The sequence below is a fragment of the Ursus arctos genome, unplaced genomic scaffold (genome assembly GCF_023065955.2).
Source record: "Ursus arctos isolate Adak ecotype North America unplaced genomic scaffold, UrsArc2.0 scaffold_32, whole genome shotgun sequence".
NCBI lineage: Eukaryota > Metazoa > Chordata > Mammalia > Carnivora > Ursidae > Ursus > Ursus arctos.
The window spans coordinates 5,256,708-5,277,236 of NW_026623008.1; the positions used below are offsets into that span (position 1 = coordinate 5,256,708).

General features: G+C 49.4%; 1 protein-coding gene across 2 annotated transcripts in view; it reads left to right on the top strand.

The window, feature by feature from the left end:
* LOC113270558 (calmodulin-binding transcription activator 1) overlaps nt 1-20,529 on the top strand; it is a 553,286-nt gene that overhangs the window by 491,639 nt on the left and 41,118 nt on the right. The window contains exon 1 of one of the 2 annotated variants that reach the window (XM_048221802.2): nt 10,947-11,118. The exons of the other annotated variant lie outside the window; for it this stretch is intronic. The gene's annotated coding sequence lies outside the window, so the exon portion shown is untranslated. Of the gene's footprint in view, nt 1-10,946; nt 11,119-20,529 lie in introns of those variants that run through there. 2 annotated transcript variants of the gene reach the window in all.

Below are 20,529 nucleotides of genomic sequence, written 5' to 3' on the forward strand. Positions count from 1 at the left end.
TCACCTCCCAAAAGCAAGGATAAAGTCCAGACTTCTTTTGGGGCAAGGTTAAATTTTTTACTGAGCAGAACAGCACCTCCTCTTTCTCTGTTCCCACCTGCCCTTACCTGCCTCCCCTACTTCTCACCGGAGCAGACCAATTTCTTTCTGTGTCTGTGTTGAGAGAGAAAATGTGTGTTTTCTGTTGTCTTTGTGGCCGTTGTTTTAAAAAGCTTTGCCCCCACATGGATCTTGTGTCTTCAGCAATTCTTTGGGGCCGAAGGACACATTTTATTAGGAAAAATGGCTTGTCTTCTGCAGGGAGTATTGTCCAAGACCTCCCAGGCAGAGATGCGAAAGTAAGTAGATTACAGATCTGTCTATCTAATTGTCAATTAAATAAGAAATTCTAGAAGCCTTTGATGGCTAAGCTTATTATTCTAACATATTATTTCAATTACCTCTTTAAATTACTCACCTGTGCCACAGCCTGTGGTGCTCTGTAAATGAACCTGCGTCCGTCTCCGTCCCGCAGACGGCACCCCTGGCTCTAGCAATGTTCTCCTCTCGCTGAAGTGTTCTCCTGATGGCTCCATTTGCGGCTGCAGGGTTATGAGCGGTTCCATTGGGAGCAGCCGGCCTCCTGCCTCCCGCCCTCTCTCCCCCTCTCCCTCCGCAATGCTGGGGGCTGGGAACCTGGAGGAAGCGACCCCCTCTTCCAACAGCGCTCCTCTTCATTCTGCCGACACTGGTGGGAATGGATCTGACCTTGCAAATGGTGACCAGCCGGGTACAGATGGGGACCCCAGAGCCAGGACGGGGACCTCGGCAAGAGCATTCCTGTTCAGTAACTCACCTCCAAGAAAAAGGGAAGACATAGATGCAGCATTCAGCCACCTTCTAGGATGTTAACAATTTGGTGCGATTCTTAAGACTCAAGGCTCTAATTTTATAAGCTCGGTGATGTTTATTATGACATTGGAAGGCCTGGCCTGGGTCACCCAGGAGCTGCAACAGCCAGCGGAGCTCACGGTGGAGCTCCAACAGAGCAGGTCCAACACAGGGGTGCTAAGGAGCCAGGCCAGCACCACTGCAAACACAGCCCCAGCAGGCTGGGCCTGATGCATTCGAAGCCCCCAGTTCTCCGCAACTTGGACATGGCTAATGCATTCATCACCAGTCTTTGTGCTCCTGACCTGAAAAGCAGCAGGAGAGAACAAGCTCCGAGCAGAAAGCAGATGTGCAGCAGGAAGTCTGACTCCAGGGCCCAATTGCACTTAAAGACATCATCCTCCCTGGACAGTCCCGTGTTGGATACCCAGAAGAAAGCGAGTGGGTGCTTCCCTTCTATTTCCCACGTTACTTATAAGTGAGTGGAAGCCAGGAGGATCATTGGGCGGCGCTGCATTTCTTGTGATGGTGCTCAGAGGATTTCTCTTTGGAAACGGATGGGTGGTGCCTCTCAGGCCCGTGGGGAGCCGAGCCATGCAAGGGACTGACCCAACTTCCTGGTCCCGAAGAAGCCAGTGAGCTGCCGGCCCGTGTGGGGTCGTGGCCACACCACGAGGGTCCACAGCAGAAACGTGACCCGGGGTGTCAAAGAGAAAGGAGCTGGGGGTGGAGGTGCACGTATGTGCCTGACATATCCATGCTTTTCCCTGGTCACCTTTTTTGGTTTTTTGTTTTTTTCTCATTTTACCCCCTAAGGTATCTAAAACTAAATTGTCAGTTCTGCTTCCCCGATACGCACAAGACAGGTGCCGTTTAATACGCACTTGCCTCTAATTGTGCCTTCCCTTTTGACTGCTTTTGTCTTCTTTTGGTAACTCAGAACACGACGTGACGCGACAGCATCCCCTGTGCCCTCGCAACCTCGGTAATTATCATTCCTAGGCAGTAGCTCGTCGCTTCCTTAAAAGGGGAACTTTCTAGCTCTTGTTTTTACTGGTGCATGAGCTCCAGGTCTGGGTAGGCAGCCACCGTCAGGATGGGATCTCCAAATGGGTTCCCCGGTAAATACCCCGTATGGGTCTCTGGACTCAATTGTCGCCTCTAAGAGAACACACTCTTTTCTCTTTAATCAGATTTCCATGTTGGGAAGGGATGGTGTCTGTTTTATGAGAAAGCACACCACGGCAGTTTTAATAAGTGCGTTCTGAGTGTACAGCTCCAGTCACAAGCGTGACTCCATGGGACAGTGGGTGCGTGGCAGCCTCTTTTGAAGGCTCGCTAGGTTTTCCTGCCTCGAGGAGAAGCCTGCAGCCGTCCAGGGGACACCTGTGGTGCTCTCTTAGACCCTAGGGATCCAGGCTTCCTAAGGTCCTTTCCAGAAGGATCCTGGGGGTTGGGGCCCTGATTTGGCCAGACTGGCCTTCAAGGGGGAGCCATGGCAGGGCCCAGGAATTCTGCCCACAAGGATCTGTAAGGTCTTAGGCAGGCTAAGAGATGCGTGGAAGTGCATAGAAGAGCGAGCTTGTATTCGCTCTGGCAGCCATAACAGAGCACCAGGACTGGGGGGCTTAAACCACAGAACTTTATTTCCTCCCAGTTCTGAGATCAGGGTGTCAGCAGGTTTGGTTTCTTCTGAGGGCCGTCTCCTGGGCTTGCTGATGGCGACCCCCTCACTGCGTCCTCGCAGCATTGTTCCCGTCCACGCTTCCGTCCTTGAGGGTCTCTCTGTAGGCCTACATTTCCCCTTATAAGGAAAGGACACCAGTCACATTGGATGGGGGCCACCCTAACAGCCTCGTTAACGTAATCACCTCTTTAAAGGCCCTGTCATCAAATACCGTCGCCTTCTGAAGTACTGGGGGTCAGGGCTTCAACACGTGGATTTGAGGCAGACACAGTTCAGCCCAAAACAGAGTTATTCTCCCCAGATGGGAAGTCTTGCCTGAAAGGGATTTCATCACTGCCTAAGGCCCCAGACGCACCCTGTGAGACCTCACGGGGACCCGTCACTCAACACCAGGGCTCCTGCCAGAGTTTTCTGACTATCTTGGCCAAGGTGTGGACCGGTTACCCTGCTCTACTGTTTAGCTAAGACAAAGTGCCAAGTGCCTTTTGGGCACCAGGCTGTGAGCTCCACAAACAACTCACCTGAGTCCTTACGATGAGCTTGTGATGCGGCCACTATTTTCATCCCCATTTTATAGATGAGCACACCGAGGCCTAGAGAACAGACCCTTTCCAGGGTGTCAGAGCTGGAAAATAGGGGTGCCCAGGCCTTTCTGACTCCTGAGCAGAGCACTCACTGCTTAGATGTTCTGCCTTTTAGGGATTTTAAGCTTCTGGTTCAAACAAAGCCCATGCGCAGACTGGCCCGACTGGCCCAGCTTAGGGGGCCCACAGGCCAGACACCTGCCTCTTTGAGGCTGTCTGAGGTGTACCTCCAGCACAAAGGGTGGCCATCAAGTTGACTGGCATGGCTTCAGGAAGGGTGCTTGGTGGAGGGAGGGGCAGCAGCCCTGTCAGCAGCCATGTCTGTCCTTGCCTCCTTGTTCCACCTGGTTGTACCTGTCCTTGCAGCTGTGCTTCTCTTGCCCCCTGTGAGGCTGAGCAGAGAAGGAGCTAAGAGCTCCAGCTCCAGAGTATGGGGGGCTTAGGGGAGCTCTGCTCCGCACTAGTACACAGTCCAGGACAAGTTACATCAGCCTGCTGTGCCTCGGTTTCCTCCTGTGTAAGCTGTGATGATAGCAGCACCTACTTCCTAGGCTTCGTGTAAACATGGAAAGAATGGATGTGGATGAGAAGCACAGTTGGGGCTCAGTGACTGTTATCCTGATGACGATGATGACAATGACAGTGATGACTATGACGATGATGACAGTGATGATGATGACAGTGATGACGATGATGGTGATGATGGCAGCTCCCACCCCAAGAGGAAGAGTAAATTTCTCTGCTCCCCAGGGGGCATCTGCTCACTGGACCCTCATCACCCTGCAGACTTACTGCGCTGCACCACCTTTTCCATAAGGACCATGTTGCCAAGAGACCTAGAACAGATGGGACCTTCGGAGAAGTGAAAGGAGGAGTAGGGTCGGACTAGCCTGGGTGGGACCCACAAGGTATACTGGCATGTGCTCAGGGGTCTGGGTCCTTGGTCCCAGTTCCTCCTGAATGACTATGAAATAGGGTTGGGGGAGAGGCTCTCTCCTCGTCTGTGTGTGATTACTGGCCATGCCTAAGGCATCCAAGCCAGCTTCCTCACCCAGCTACCATGTGCTCGGAAAGGCAAGCTCATTTTAACAGCAGAGGAAATAAGTCATAGTGGGAAAGAGTCCACCATTCCAGAAGATCCTGGAGTTTATCAGAAGATAGTCCTAGTCCCCAAGCCCTCTCCGGATGCCCGACAGGCTCTGGGTTCGTCACTTTACATTCGTGATCCAATTTCATCCTCTTCATGTTTCCAGCAGATGTTTCCATTCCCATTTTACTGAAGAGGAAACTGAATCTCAGAAGAGTCGGGTGACTTGCCCTATGGCACACAGCTGGGGGAACGTTCAGACTCAGGGCTGTCAGGCACTAAAGCCCGCTGGGTGCTTTATCACCACACACTACCACTTCCTGAATGCGTTTGGGATTATCCACCTTTTTAATATTCCATGCCTCTTAGAGCAGAGCATGCCCCACCCTCACAGAAAGACTAGCCATGTGTTTCATCACCTGGCCTGCACATAGTGTATGGGGGAGGGGCAGGGAGAGAACAGATGGCCCTGTATAAGCCTCTGGGGAGGAGTCCGTGTTTTCACCCAGCTTCTTTGGATTCTCTTTCTACACTACGTCCTTTAAAAGAAATCCCCAGTTCTCAGGGTATGGGTAACGCATCTCCTCCACCCTCCAGATTAGATCTGACAGCCTTCCCAGGCTGATACAAATCAGGGTAGCATGGTTTGCCCTGCTAGCGAACACCTTTTGTCCCCTTTACCGGTGTCCCCCCTACAGTTATCTACTACTCATAACAAAAAACCACCCCAGAGCTTAGGAGCTAAAAACAACATCCTTGCATTCGTTCTCTTAACACCATGGTTTGCTTGGGCTCCTGCACACAGCTGCATTTGTGAGACTGGTCACTTCAAATCCAGAGTCCCTCCAGCTGAAGCACAGGGGCGATCGCTGCGCCAGGTCCCGTCACGCTGGACATCTACACAGTCTTTGACCTCTTTTTGCAAAATGAGAAACTGAGGCACAGGAAGAGAAAGGAGTTTCCCACACAAGTGGTTTGTGGTGGAGCTGGAACCAGAGCCCAGGCTGCTGCCCCCAGGCCTGGGTCCTTCCCCCCACCCTCAGGACCTCCCTTATATGGAATGCTCTGGGGCCCTGATAAGGACATTTGCAGCTCAAGTGGGGGGATTTGAGGCTCTCTGCAAAGCTTACCTCCCCCCGCCCCCACAGCAGCCAACAATTGTAATGGAGAACCCCTGCACACCAGGGAGTTCTTCAAAAGGAACCCCAAGTTCAGGACGATGTTGTCTCCAGGATCCTGTAGAGGAGGCCGTCACCGCAAGCCAAGCCAGAATTTGACAGACTCACCCCTGGCTTTTTTACAACCTCTCAGAAGCACAATTAGAAATGACCCCTCTTCTGACCTCCTTTTGCTCCTGGATGTCACCATCACTGACTCAGTGCTTCTGCTGTGTCTGTCTCGTCGCCTCCAGAGCAGTCATGTGGCAGGGCCTGTGCACCTAGATTCTCGACCCATGTCTCCCACACTAGGCCAGACACGAGGGGCTTGGCAAACAAGGCTGGACAGAGTGACTCTGAGGATAGACCATCAGGCCCCCTGAACTCGGTTTTCCTTTTCCTATCCTTGTTTTCTTTTCCAAAGCTAATCCACTGATCCTTTTCTATATTTCATTCTTTTTTTCCTTATCGTGGCTGTGTTTTACAACTATATTGAGATACGATTAACGTACCATACAATTCACCTATTTCGAGTGTACAATTCAAAGATTGTGCAGACATCACTACAGTCTAATTTTCAAACATTTTCATTCCTCCAAAAAGAAAGCCCATATCCATTAACAGTCATGCCCCCATTCTCCCCAGCACTCCCGCCACCAAGCCCAAGACAACTATTCATTTGTTTTCAATCTCGATAATTTTGCCTATCCTGGATATTTCATATAAATGGGATCCTATAATATGCGGTCTTCTGCAGCTGGCTTCTTTCATTTAGCATGTCTCTAAGATCCATCCATGCTCCAGCATGTGTTAGTGCTTCATTCTGTTTTAATTGCTACATGAGTATCCATGTGTGTGGACATATGTTTTCACTTCTCTTGGATATACCTAGGACTGGAATTGTGGGGTCGTAGGGCGACTCTAGGATTAACCTTTTGAGGAACTGCCTGGCTATTTTCTAAAGCAGGTGCATTTTACATTCCCATCAACAGGGAATGAGGGTTTCGATTTTTCCACATCCTCACCAACACTTGTTATTGTCCATCTTTATTATAGCCTTCCTGGTGGGTGTGAAGTGGTATTTCATTGTGGTTTTGATTTTCATTTCCCCAATGCCTAATGATGTCAAGCATCCTTTCATGTGCTGTTGGCCATTTGTTTATCTTCTTTGGAGAAATATCAGTCTATTCAGATCCTTTGCCCATTTTTTTTAAAGTAGGCTATTTAAAACAAATTTTTTGTAATTATTCTTTTTACATTCTAGATACAAGTCCCTTATCACATACATGAGTTGCAAATATTTTCTCCCATTCAGTGAACTATCTTTTTCATTTTTTTGATGGCGTCCTTTGAACCACAGAAGTTTTAAATTTTGATGAAGCCAAATTTATCTATTGGTTGCTTGTGCCTTTGATGTCCAATCTAAGAGACCATTGCCAAATCCAAGGACATGAAGATTCACCTCTGTGTTTTCTTCTATGTGTTTTGTAGTTTGGGCTCTTACATTTAGGTCTTTGATCCATTTTGAGTTCATTTTTATATGTGGTGTGAGGTAGGGGTCCAACTTCGTTTTTTTGCATGGGGATATCCACTTGTCCGGCCTCATTTGTTGAAAAGACTCTTCCTTCTCCATTATTTCTTAGTGCCTTAAAGATACACTGTATATGCATCTTGCACTTGCATTTTTAAATTGTCATTTAGTTGAGAAGACTCCTATTTAGTTTTTTTTTTTACTGAAATTTGATATATTTAGAAACAGATTTGATTTCTTATGAGATAGAAGAGGCGAAGTTATCTCCTGCACTAACAACCCAATCTTAGTACTTTATTTCTCACTTGTGCTCAAGTCCAACGTCGGTTTGTAGGGTGAGCTCTGCTCTTCACGGTCACTCAGGGACCTGCCCAGGTAGAGTCTACATCTTTACATAAACAGGCTTTCACAGTTGCAAGGGCTGCGGAAGAGAATGTGGTGGTTCTTAGAAATTTCCCAGACTGCTTTCTTAAACAAATGGTATCTAAATGGTAGCAAGAGTGTTTTAGGTACTTGGAGAACTGTCAGAGAGGCGCAGAGTGAGCACAGGCTCAGAACCTAAAGCCCTGATCTGCTGCCTACCATCTGTGTGCCTTTACGTGATTTATCTGACTTCTTAAAGCCTTTATTTTTTCCTCTATACAATATCCAGCTTGCAGGATAAATAATGGCAGTGTACGTGGGTATCTAGCATAACAACAAGCAGACAACAGGCATCCAACAAACTGTAGTTCCCTTCTTCCTCATCTGCACCAGGCTGCACCCCCTTGGTTCATCATGAGACCCTCAGCAGAGGTTAGGGCTGGGATAAGGACTCACCATCCCTTCTTTCAGGGGCAAAGATTGCACTTGGTCTGGGTGCTGCCAAGTGATCACAGCACTGAGCAAAGTTTTCTTTTTCCCTATTTTTAAAAACAACCCAGGGATACTCAAAGCCCAATAAAAACCTGGTGTAATAATCCGCCTTAAGCATATGCCCGCCTTACCCTGTCATTTCCTACCCTGCTAGAAAGAAACATGAATACCCATAAGGAAAGACAACCTGTGGGTACTTGGTTCTAGCATGCTGACAGAGCTCTGAACTTGCTTCAGAAGCATCTAGCTTACCCCACCCAGCACCATCTGACTTTCCATGAATGGGCCCATAGAAGGCACTTGTTCTCGTGGCCTCCATCCTGAGACAGGGGTGCAGTGGGGAATTAGAGTGGCAGATCTTCCAGGAGAGTCATGGGCTCAACAGAGGAACAGTGAAGGGGCTTTCCTACTGCAGAAATGTCACCCCAGGCTGCCTGAAAGGAGAGCTCCAGGCTGCTGACCCCACTCTATCACCAGGGCACAGACAATGTGAAGCATCCATGACTACCTTTCTCACATGCCGGGTGGACACGGGGCTGCTGGAAGAAGGGTGAAGGGTAATGATGCCCCTCCTCGGGCAGCTAGGGTGTCCAGGTCTGAACCTCTGCCTTTTTAAAACAAACCCAAGGAACAAAACGTCCCTGCCTGAAAGACAGTAAAGAGTGAAGACACCTTCTCTTTAGCAGTGGTCCAAGTGCCTGACCTCGGATCCTAATTATCCTGAGTTCCCCGGCATTGTAGAGTAGAAAGGCAGGCATTGCCCCTCATGATCCCGTCTCTCCGGTTGTTCTCTGTGGCTCACAATCCATTCAGAGCAATTCAATAACCATGAGCCGAGGACTTACAGTGTGCCCGGCGTTGTGTAAGGTGCCAGGAGAAGTTAAGACTTTGTTTCTGTTCTCAAGGAGATTAGAGCTGTCTCAGTCTCGGCCAATAACAACCAGCTTTTTAAAGCACGTTTTATCAATGTAAAATATACATATGGAAAAGTGCCCATAGAATAAGTATGTGAAACACAGCTCAAGTTTCACGAACTAAAACTAGTGCCCAGGTCAAGAATAGAACATTATCAGAAACCCAGAAGCCCTCCCCTCCCCTTTCCCATCACCACCCTAAGATACCCTGACTTCTAGTAGCAGCAGGAGTGAAGTTGTACTCAGTGTGCCTTATGCACCAGGCACTGGTGTAAGTACATCTATTGGCTCATTTAATTCTCACCCATAGATACGAAGGCACACAAGTGGGGCACACAGCTAGCAAGTGGGAGAGTCTAACTTTGAACCCAGATGGTTTGTCTCCAGAGCCCTCCTTCTTGACTACTAACCCTTACATTTCCAGCCCTGGAAGCAATAGAGGCCACTCAGGAAATGCTTCAGCAGGAATGCATTAACATAGCTCCTGGGTCAATGCTCCTGGGGGTGAGGGGGCTAGAGCCAGGCCTTAAGGAATGAATAGGGGTGCCCCTAGCCCATGAAAGGGAGCTGGGAAGCAGAGTTGGGAAGTGCAGGGGTCCTGTGTGGTGAGAACAGGGCGGACACAGGTGGGGGCAGGAACAGGAAGGGCTTGTTGGAGCAGGACTGTGAATAGCATTGGGTGTTGTGACTTCGCCAGGGCAGGGAGGGACTCGCTGCAGACAAGCAGCCACGGTCAGCCCCCAGGAGTGCGACTGTGCATGAACTGCTTGCTTCCCTGGCTCCGATGTGTGGCACAGAACCACGGGACCCAGCCTCGCCAGGAGCGTCCTTGGCTTGGCCTCTAACCAATTATTCATTTTTGGCTGTACAGGCTTAGGAGCTGTGCAAAATTCTGTGGTGGTTTTCACGCGTGTTCGGGTAGGGTAAAAAAAAAAAAGATTCCGTTCCCATCTTTTGCGATTCTTTTTAACCCAGATGGCAGGTAAGAGACATAATCAATTTTAAAGATAACTGACAAGATGGAGGAAAACAGGGAAGATAGCCTCGGGGAAAGTCCGCGTGGGTCTAGAGCTTTTTGTGTGTAAGGCCGTAGGTGGGTGTGGGGGCGGCGGCGATTGAATAGCAGCAAGGCTACAAATGACATAGGGAAAGGAGAAAGGGTGGTGGTGTCCACTTGGGACGCCAGGGAGGGCTGCTTGGACACGGTGAGCCTTGATGGAGAGGTGTGACTTGGACTTAGGGCGGGAGGCGAGGCGAGAGGTTGTTATGCAGAAGTATCCAAGTGAGAAAGCCAAGCCGCAGCCAGAACTTTTGGACACCAGGGTTAGACCCGAGGAGTGGGCGGAGGCCTTGAAACTCCAGCTAAGGAGGTGGGGCCCTGAACCTCCGGCAAGGGAGGCTTGGACGCTCCCGAACTCCCGGGGGACTCGCCATTCACCGTCACGAGCCAGACATCCTCCGCTCCGCCCTGGCCGACGCCCGCGCACCTCTGCACCCCGTCCCCAGGACTTGACCCGCGCCCTAGCCGCCCCGGCCGGCTCGCCGCGCCCCCCGCCCCTCCTTCCCGCCCAGCCTTCCGCGCTCCCCCGCTCGCCGCGCCGCGCAGCGCAGCGCCGGCTCCTCCCGCGGCTGCATTGCAGACGCCGCCGCCGCAGGGCGCGCCGGGGCCGCGCCAGGAGCCGAGCCCGGGTACACGGGGCGCCCCTGGGAGCGGGTCTCCAGCGCGGACCCGACGGCGCCGCGGGGCCGGGAGTCGGCGGGGCGGCACCGCGGAGTCGGGCAAGCGCGGTCCGAGCGTCCCCCGCCGCGCGGGCCCCGGGGAAAGCCTCTCGGGGCCGTGAGCCCCGGGGAGCGGGCGCGGCCGTCGGGCTCCGGGCCGTCCCTGCCCTCGAGTGGACCGCAGCCGCCCCTCTAGCGGGCCTCCGCAAATCTGGGCGGGGAGCGGGCGGCGACGTCGCGAGGAGCCGCGGCCAGCCCGGGCCTCGCGTGCGGGCGCCCGGGGCCGCGGGGGCCGCGCTCCGCCCGCACCCTCCGGGCCCGGCCGCCGCCGTCCAGCGCGGCGCCGCGCGGCTCCGGCGCAGTTCCGGCGCAGTCCCCGCGCCGAGCGGCTCCGCGCCCCACACCTGCTTCTGCCCGGCTCCGGGTGACGTTGCGCCCTCCGATTGGCCCGTGCGGCCCGGAGGGCGGGGCCGAGGCCGGTGAGCTCACCGCCGCGCCCCGCCATTGGCCCGGGCGTCGCACTCGGGCTGTGGCGGGGAGACAGCGGTACCCGGAGCCCGAGTCGTTCCAGCTGCGGCGTGTGGAGCTGAGCGGGTCGGGGCCGGGCTAGGCTGTCGGGGCCGGGCCGGGCGGGGCCGCGCGGGAGAGGAGGAGGAACGCAGAGGCGGCTCGGCGCCAGCTCGACCGAGCGGTGGCCGTGCTCTCCAAGTCCGAGTGAGTGTGCGTGTGGCCGAGGGGAGAGTCGGCCGGGCGCGTGCGGGGCGAGGGCGGCGGCCAGCGGGGGCGCGCGGGGCGGCTGGGGCGCGCGGGGGCGGGGCTGGGGGCGGGCGCGCGCCGGGGCGTGGGGGGCGCGCGTGTTCGCGCGAGGGGGGCGCGAGGTGTGTTTGAGGAGTGGGTGCGAGGACACGCGCGGCCGTGGAGGGGGAGGGGCGTGAGGGGCGCGCGTGCTCACGCGAGGAGGGAGTGTTTTGACGCGTGAGTGTGCGTGGGCACCGGAGTGTGTTTACGGCGCGGGTGTGAGGGAGGGGGTGTTTGGCCGAGCGTGAGCGGCGCGTGTTGATGGAGCGAGGGGGAGGGCGTGCGCGTTTGGGAGCGGGTGTGCGAACACGCGTGTTTACAGAGAGTGGGGAGGGAGAGATCGCGCGCGTGGATGGAGAGCGCGAGGGGACCGAGTGTGTTTTGACGCGTGAGTGTGCGCGGGACCGTCGTGTGCCCGTGGAGCAAGCATGTCTGTGAGGAGGTGTGTTGGGGAGTGGGTGTGAGATCACGCGTGTTTCTGGGGCGAGTGGGAGTGTGAGGGAACGTGAGCAGCGAGGCAGAGCGCGCGCGCGTGTTGATGCTAGGCAGCGAGGGCGGGAGCAGGTGTGAGGACACGCGTGTGTGCGCGAGGGAGTGGGAGTGTTTGGGTGAGTGGCGGTCTGGGGGCGCGCGTGCGGGGAGTGGCCGCGGCGGGCGGGCGCGGGGGCGGAGGGGCGAGGGGCGGGAGCCGCGAGCCGCGCGGGCGCCCACAGGGCCGCCGACTGGTTTTTGTCTATGAGGCGCGCCTCGGCGGCGGGCTTTTCGGATCCAGCGCCCGCTCGCGAGGCGAGGCACAGGGAGACGGCGGGGGACAGGTGCCCCTGAGGCGGGGCGCGGGGAGAGGGTGGGGGCAGGTGCCCCGAGGCGGCGAGGAGGGGGAGACAGGTGTCCCCAAGGCGGGGCGCTGGGAGAAGGCGGGAGGCAGGTGCCACTCGGTGGGAAGTGGAGCGGCCGGGTGCCCCTCGGCGGGGAGTGGGGGGCCCTGGTACCCTTTGGCGGGGAGGGGAGGGACGGGTGCCCCTCGGCAGGGAGAGGGGCGGGGACAGGAGCCCCCTCGGAGGGGCGTGGGGAGAGGGGACGGGACAGGTTGTCTTCCTTCGGGAAGAAGGGAGAGGGCCCGGGACTGGTGCCTCCTCCACGGAGAGAGGAGAGAAGATCCAGACAGGCGCCCCTTATGCGGGGAGGGGAGAGAAGGGTCAGGACAGGTGCTCTCTCTGCGGGGCGCTGGCAAAGGGACAGCACCAGGACAGCACCGAGCTCGGCCCCAGGCGCCTCTGCAGGACTAGGCGGTTGGAGGCTGCCTTTTCCAGCAAGCCAATGGAGTGAATGAACGTTTTATTAATGTGTGCGTGGAACCCGGCGGGGAAAGTTGGTTGAGTTCAGAGACCAGGAGCTTTGGAAAAACTTGAGAGTTTGATTTACCTGCAAACCACGACAGGACAGGTGCATTGACCCTTGCTTCCACCAGCCACGCTCGGATGGGCTGGAATAGAGCCTCCGGGAGGCCTTCTTGCATTTACAGGATCTTCCGTGACTTGATTTAGGTATTGCACAACTTTAAGAGGTGGCCCTGATGGTGTTCGGATGTTTGAGACTTTTTCGATCTCTGTAGGTTTCTGTAGGCATCAAAACAAATTTCTGAAAGTCTAATACTATTGCAAAGTATCTTCTTCATCAATTGGTTTACCAGGGAATGATGACAATTTTAGTCTATTTTATATTTTGTCCACTCTTGCTTGGTATGATTTCTACTGATCAATCTGAGGTATGTAATTAGCAAAGCAGATTCAATAACGTGAGAAGTGCTGTTGGATATTACAGAAGTGCCTCATGTGTGTGTTTGGTTCTGTGTATTATATTTCAGTCACCAGTGAAGCCAAGACCTGAAAATTTAAAACTATGCCCCTCTCCCCCAGATTTTGTCATATATGGTAAAATGGCTGGCTGTATATAAAGGAAACCTTTTCTCTTCCTACCCAAAGGAATTTTTCAGAGAGTTTTCCTACAGAAATTGTGTCATAGAGAGAAACTGCTACCTGGGAACCTGGTAAAGAGAAACACGTTCAGCAGTAGCACATTTCATGGCGTGTGTTTATAGGAAAATAGTATTTTAAGACCGGAATTAGACAATAGCAAATATGCTTATGTATTTTCTTTATATTAGATCTAGAGAGTAATCATGTTTAATATGCTAGAAAATAACATTTATTTACAAGACATGCATTTCCCCAATAAATTTAGCTTAATAGAGAAAACAGAGAAGTACCGTAAATATCTAAGGGACCTCCATTAAATCATCCTGATTAATTATATTCTATAGAATCAAAGTAGAAACACAGTATTTAATGCAGTAGTTAAGAACGACATTGTATTAAAAATTTTTTTAAATCAACTTTTCTGCATTTGTGATACACACACATAGACACACACATTATTAGTTTCTTAGGACACTGCTGGGCCTTCCTGTCTATACTAGCAGCTGTCACTGCTGCAGGCTGTTCACGTTGGACTGTTTTAGAGAGCATAGACAACAGGTTGAACTGAGGATTTTTTACTTCATGTGAGAAAGATAGTGAAGTTAAAGAGTTAGTTGATGTTGAATGTCCCTAGCGAAAGCCCCGAGGCCCTTGTTGATGGCTAAGCTGCAGGTGCTCTCTCAAAAGCCCTCATCTTGTGCCAGTGCAGGAAATGGACATTTTGGGGACCTAGAATTTCCTTTGGGAACCATCAGAACTTTTCTGATATTTCCCGATCATTGCTGTTGTGAACTTTTCAAGCTTCAGAACTGTGCTTGTAGGCTGCTTTTTTTAAATGTCTAAGGGAAAATTGTTAATACATTTATTTAAAACACAACTTTAGGAATCACCCAGAAAGGTCAGTAAAGACCATTTTGTTGAACTTGGCACCGTTTTTTAGCTGGTGCAGTGGTTTCTGGAAGTCATTTATTCTTAGCGGTGTGCACTTTCCCACCCCTTTTCTGACTGTTCATTGTGTGTCTGCCGTTTCTTCTCACATTTAAAGGGTTTTGCTTTCCCTGGCTTAAAGTGGCTTAATATTTGTATTCCATCGATCTTTTCAAAAAGAGACTCTCTGAGTGGTGCCAAGTCTTCATTGTTAAATATCAGCCATGGCATCCTGTCACAGTATAAGCTGAATATTTGGGAGTTATTTCAGTTATATATTCCCTTGCCAAAAAGCATTTCGCATGAACACGTGACGTAGTTTGTGTGCACTCACCTCTTTTTTTTTTTTTTTAATGATTTAAGGGAACTTACAGAGATACAGGCGTACCTCGTTCTATTGTGCTTCGCTTTAATTGCATTTCACCGATAAGGCATGTTTTACAAATCGGAGGTTGGTGGCAACCCTGCGTGGGAGGGAGCAAGTCTGTCAGTGCCGTTTTTCCAGCAGCATTTGCTCAGTTCGTGTCTCTGTCACATTTGGGTAATCCTTGCAATATTTCAAACTTTTTTTATCATTATATTTGTTAGCAGTGATCTGTGATCAGTGATTATGACTTGCTGAAAGCTCAGTTGACGGTTAGCATATTTTAGCAGTATTTTTTAATCGAGGTATGTAGTTTGTTTTTAAGACTGAGTGCTATTGCACAAGTAGTAGACCACAGCATAGTATGAAAACAACTTTTATAGGCACTGAGAATCAAAAAAATGTGACTCACTTTATTGCCATGGTCTAAAACCAAACCCACAGTATCTCCAAGGTATGGCTGTATATTATCACACAATGAAGCAAGATAAAAATAGGTGAAATAAAGAAGGATAAGGCCAAAGGAAAGTGAGGGTACATGGAGGGGAAATGGGGGCTCTAATGAAGTTAGTAGCATTCATTCCATAAAATCTTACATACTTCCTGGAGGCAGGCCTCTGCATTCTGGGCTTTGTGGCAACAATACACATGATGTAGGGTTAATTTTGTCTTCCTTACAGCTGACATGGACTTTCTTACATTCTGTGTAAGGTCTGACAGCCAACCAGGACTTTTCAGTGCTGATGGGAGAAGCCCCGATGAGATGCGCTGAATGACATTGAAGGCTGCAGGTCACCATTAGTCACATTTAATATCTGGGAGATGCTGAGGAGCCTGCTGGGTGTCGGCACGTAATGGCGTGAGGATAGTGCAGCTCGTGATCACGGACACCATCACTGATGGTCTTGTCCCCTTCTTGAGTGGATTGCCCTGAAGTCCAATGAGCGTATTTCTTTGCTCTTGTTTGACACATCTAGACATGGATTAATTTGCAGCAGGCAGGCAAGGGGATGCCTTTACCCTCAGGAAATAGTTACGCTCTGCCCCTAAACAGTGTAGCACGGAGGCTCATTACAGTCATGGCACCAGACTTTGTACATAGTGTCTTTGCTTTTCGTACTGTTGGGGGTGGGTGCATTGACAATGTCTGTATGACCTTGCTTGATGCTTTAGTTCAGTATAGTTCCTTTTGTGTACTAACAAATTTTAGTTTCGAAAAGATCATGGTACCTGTAGCTTTTTAATTTTGTGTTGTCTGGTAAGCACTGAACGTAGAGCATAGCGTTAGACATATGACGTATAGAAAGATCAATTAGTCAACACGTTTTTAAAAGTACCTATTATAGGTCAACTGTTAAGCAAATTATAACATTATTACAAATTTGAGGAAGGCAAAGTACACAAGGAATTTAATCAGAGTGAAAGTTTATAGGAGTTAAGCTAGTGATGCTAAACTGATATAACATTTTTGTAATATTGAAAGTAATGGCAAATAACATAAGTTCTTCCAAATACGTTAAATTAACATTCATCCACTACCAAGATTAACTGATTTCCATTTTTTTTCACCTTTCGACTTTCACCTCTCTCTTAGCCAGCTTTTCCCCGTCTCCCAACAACTACTCAGTATTCTAAATTCTCTGAGCCTAACTCAAGTCTTATTATTGAAGCCTTTCCCCTCATCTCCCAGCATAGATTAGTGGCGGTTTGAAGGGCAGGGCGGCACCCAAGTTATACCCTCCCCTCCCCACCTAGCATAATGAAATCTGGGAGCTGGAGTTTTCATGACTACTGTTAGTTGACAAACAGATTACATGTATGGTGTTATTTATTGGATAGAATGGGAAGAATGTGTTGGGAATGTGTGTCTTCAGGCTGAAAGCACACCTCCCTCTGATCCTACTTCTTGCACTCAGTTCAGTCTTGTCTGTTAGTCAGTTGGACACAGATGCCACAGGATTTCCCATACAGAGCAGTTCAGGGTTCCTAGGGGATCGGGGTTTTCATTTAAGTGGTCTTGAAGAGTCCTGGCCTGTACCACTGTGAAATCGCTAGGTTTGCCACCTGAATCATCTTTCTGGCTTTCTTATGGTTGGCCAGACGCTTGCCATCTAGGAATAATACAGTAGGATGAGTACTTGTTTTGTTTTTCAGCTCTACCACTGAGTAAATGAGAAATCTCAAGTAGGGGCACCTGGGTGGCTCAGTCGTTAAGTGTATGCCTTCTGCTCAGGGCGTGATCCCAGGGTCCTGGGATCGAGCCCTGCATCGGGCTCCCTGCTCCGCTAGGAGCCTGCTTCTTCCTCTCCCACAGCCCCTGCTTGTGTTCCCTCTCTCACTGGCTGTTTGTCAAATGAATAAGTAAAATCTTAAAAAAAAAAAAAAGAAAAGAAAAGAAATCTCAGGTAGATCACCTTAGGTCTCTGGATCAGTGCCTTACCTGTGTTCTAAACCTATTAGGAGTGGTTCAGGAGATTAGTGGTCAGCATCATTAGTTTCTAAAATCAGAGTACCCTGTGCAGGGTAAGTGTGGATTTGAGAAGTTTTTGTTTCAGGACGCACGCGCGTGTGTGTACTGGGTTTAATTCTTTCCGTGGGCCACAGTCAAAAGCTACTGAAAGCCCCTGGACCAGGTAATTCTCGAGTGCTCTTTAAATCTCAGTGTTCTGTAGTGATTCCCTTTCCTGGGCCGTGTCTGTTATGACAGTTGATTTACCTAAGGTCTGAACGAGTGGAGATGCTTCTGTAGGTATGGAATTCAACACCAGATAGGTTTCCAGCTCAGCTGGAGCTCAGTGCACCTTTTTCTGATTTCTTTAGGTAATCAAAATGGTTCAAATGAGCACGACAGCTTATTTCCACCGCAGTTTATTCCACGTTTTATAGGGAGATTCCAATGATAATTTTGCACGACCGAGGTATATGTAATGAATATTTAATTGGATATTTTTTTTATTTGTAAGTGGGAGCAGACTTTCACTATTTTAGTGAAAGGATCCACATTTCAGTTACTAGAGTCACCTTAGACTCCTCTTTTAGCTTCAAGTAACAGAACTCCAACTCAAACTGGCTTATATAAAAAAGGGAATTTATTGACTCTTAGGAAGTCTGGTTTTGGAGTTATCTTCAGATATAGCTGGTTCCAGACGCTCAAGTGATAGCATTAGGAACCTGTCTCTCCCTCTCTTGACTCTACTCTTGTCTATGTTGATTTTATTCTCATTTCCACATTGGTAGCAAGATGGCCCCCTCAAAGCTCCAGGCTTGTATTTTGCCAATTTAGCAAATATCTCCGGGAAGACAGCACATCTTTGCCAGTTGTTCCAGGAAATGTTCTGTTCTTCTTGGCTCAGCTTGACTCATGTGTCCAATCACTGGAATAAGAGGAGGCAGTACTCTCATTAGCAGGGCCTGCCTCTCCCTCCCTGGAAACAAGAATTGGGGTCAGCACCACCTGAACTACGCACAGGGCAGGAGCAGCTCCCAAAGGAGAAACAAGATGCCATAGCCTGGGAAGGGGGAGGGATGCGAGGCAGGCATACTGTGAGGGAGCCGGCGCTTTTTGATGTTCAGCCTGATGGTCATATTCCTAAAGAAAGCACCCTTCATTTCGGAAACCGCAGAAGCTCCTAATAAGGCCGAGTCCATGATTTTATTCTCATGGTCTCATTTTAAATGAGAAGACACCAGAACCTTCACCTTTTAATAGGTGCTGACTCACAATTCCTAGGACCATTTTCAAAAAATACGATTCAAGTCCTTAATATATTATACGCCGTGGTTTGGATAAATCAACAAAGAATTCATTTAAATATCCTTTTGTCTTTTCTAAGGAAAGAAACATTCATTCTGCTCTAGCCAGAATCCATGCCTCTGGCATTTCTGTGCATGTGTGAAAGATGTTTTATCTAACGATGTAAAACATAGGAAGAGCCCAGCCTAAAACTAATGGTGTTCTGAAAACTTACAAGCCAGTTGAGTGATATTTCTCAGATAAACTGTACAACAAGTGATAGGTATGTTCCCAAGCTAGCCTGAGAGGAAAAACGTTTTGGACCTGTAATGGATACTCAGCATTTGCAGGAGAAAAATATTAAAATAATATGTATGCTTGTGTATATCACATTATACACTGCAAAACATTGAAATGTATAATGTACGTAATATATACAGAGCCTACACTTACATGTTCCAAAACACATGAAATAATGCACGTCCTATTTTCATATTAAATGATGTTGCTCAAATAAAAATAGAGGTACATATAAATAACTTAGGGGCGCCTGGATGGCACAGCGGTTAAGCGTCTGCCTTCGGCTCAGGGCGTGATCCCGGCGTTATGGGATCGAGCCCCACATCAGGCTCCTCCGCTATGAGCCTGCTTCTTCCTCTCCCACTCCCCCTGCTTGTGTTCCCTCTCTCGCTGGCTGTCTCTATCTCTGTCAAATAAATAAATAAAATCTTTTTAAAAATAAATAAATAAAAAAATAACTTAGTAAATGAAAACTTTTTGGTGAAAATTCTTAACTCATAGGGTAGAACCCAAAATATCTCAGAAATTACAAAGTCTAGCTCCCTAACTTTTTGGAGGAATAAAATTTAAGTTTCTTGATAACAGAACCATAACATTATTCTTATTATCAGTTGTAATTACAGTCTTCTTTTTATTCTCAAGTGGCACCGAGAAAAGAGAGAGAGAAACCCTTCTGAGGTATCTTGAAGGTTGGAACAGTGGAAGGGACAGACAGTGTGTCAGAGGTTGTCTGAAGTGGGACTGACTGGACTATCAGAGGAAGTGGAGTCGTCTAGGAAGGAAAAAGGAGATGGGAAGAAGAGATGTGGGGTCAGACAGCTTCCCATACTAGTCCCTGGGTGACGTTCCGCCTTAACCCACATAACTTTATCAGGGTCTGTGGCTGGTTGGTGTGACACCTGAGCCTTGCCTGGTGAGTGGAAAAGGAAAACAAGGAGCGTGGACCAGGAACTTCCTCACCAGACGTTGTCTGTCCCGGGGTATTCTTTAGGACTGGTTTTAGTTCCTAAACTCTTCTGTGGGAACATTAGTTACAGGAATTGCTTATAAGAAGCTCCCACAGCCCCACACAGAAAGATTCAAATAAGTTTAGGAACATGCCTTCCGGCTCTCTACCAGCAGTTTACAGCATCTGTTAGTTAGCCTGTTAAGGTTCCGAGAAGTCCTGCATTGAAGAAATGCAAATGTATTTAGTTGTGTTTAACCCAGTAATTCAAAAACACCTTGACACATTTTGTTTTTATGGTCTACTGAGTAACATCTCGTGGAAAATCTTCTACAGCATGCAGTTTGGAAATGTTTCAGTGGACCGTCCCCACAACATCGTCCTGAGCCTGGAACTCACGGCTGTCCCCTCCCTTGGGTCTGAGTCCCCTGATATTGAATGTACGATTTTGTGCATGTGTGCTTTTCTAGGAAAGGGTTTGTAGCTTTCATCGCTAAGAGCCAATGAATGATGGAGGGTAGGAAACACTGTTACGGGTTCTTTCCTAACAAGGGAGGTCCAGCTTCTCCTGTACATTTTATGTCTGCATAGGGACGTTACTCAGCAGACACGGTGTCACTCAGGAGCGTCAAGTGGTAACCGGCAGCTGACTGGTCAGTTATTAGGCTTATTGTCAAATAGATTTAAACACTGGCAGCTACTGTCTTCCCACCAAGAATTGTGGAAAGAAATTGCCTCTGCAGGACACAACCTTATCGTTAAACTCCAGTAATATGTTATTTCATTACAGTAAAGACGTTTGTTTTTAAAGTTGAGAGCCACTGACCTGCAGAAGAGAAATCCGTTGAGAGTTCCTTAATGATAACTACTAAAAACCAACTAAGTACAGAAAGCTTTTCCTTCAGGAAATTGAAAACCATCAACTCGCCTACTTTTAGATTTAAAAATCAGGATCATAAAATACTGTTCAGGAAAGAGTGAGCAGTAAATAATAGACATGCATGGAATGCTTCAGTCTCCCCTTGACTTAAACCAAATCCTCAGAGAGCTCTCAAGTCGGACCACACCGGCTCTTGGTTGA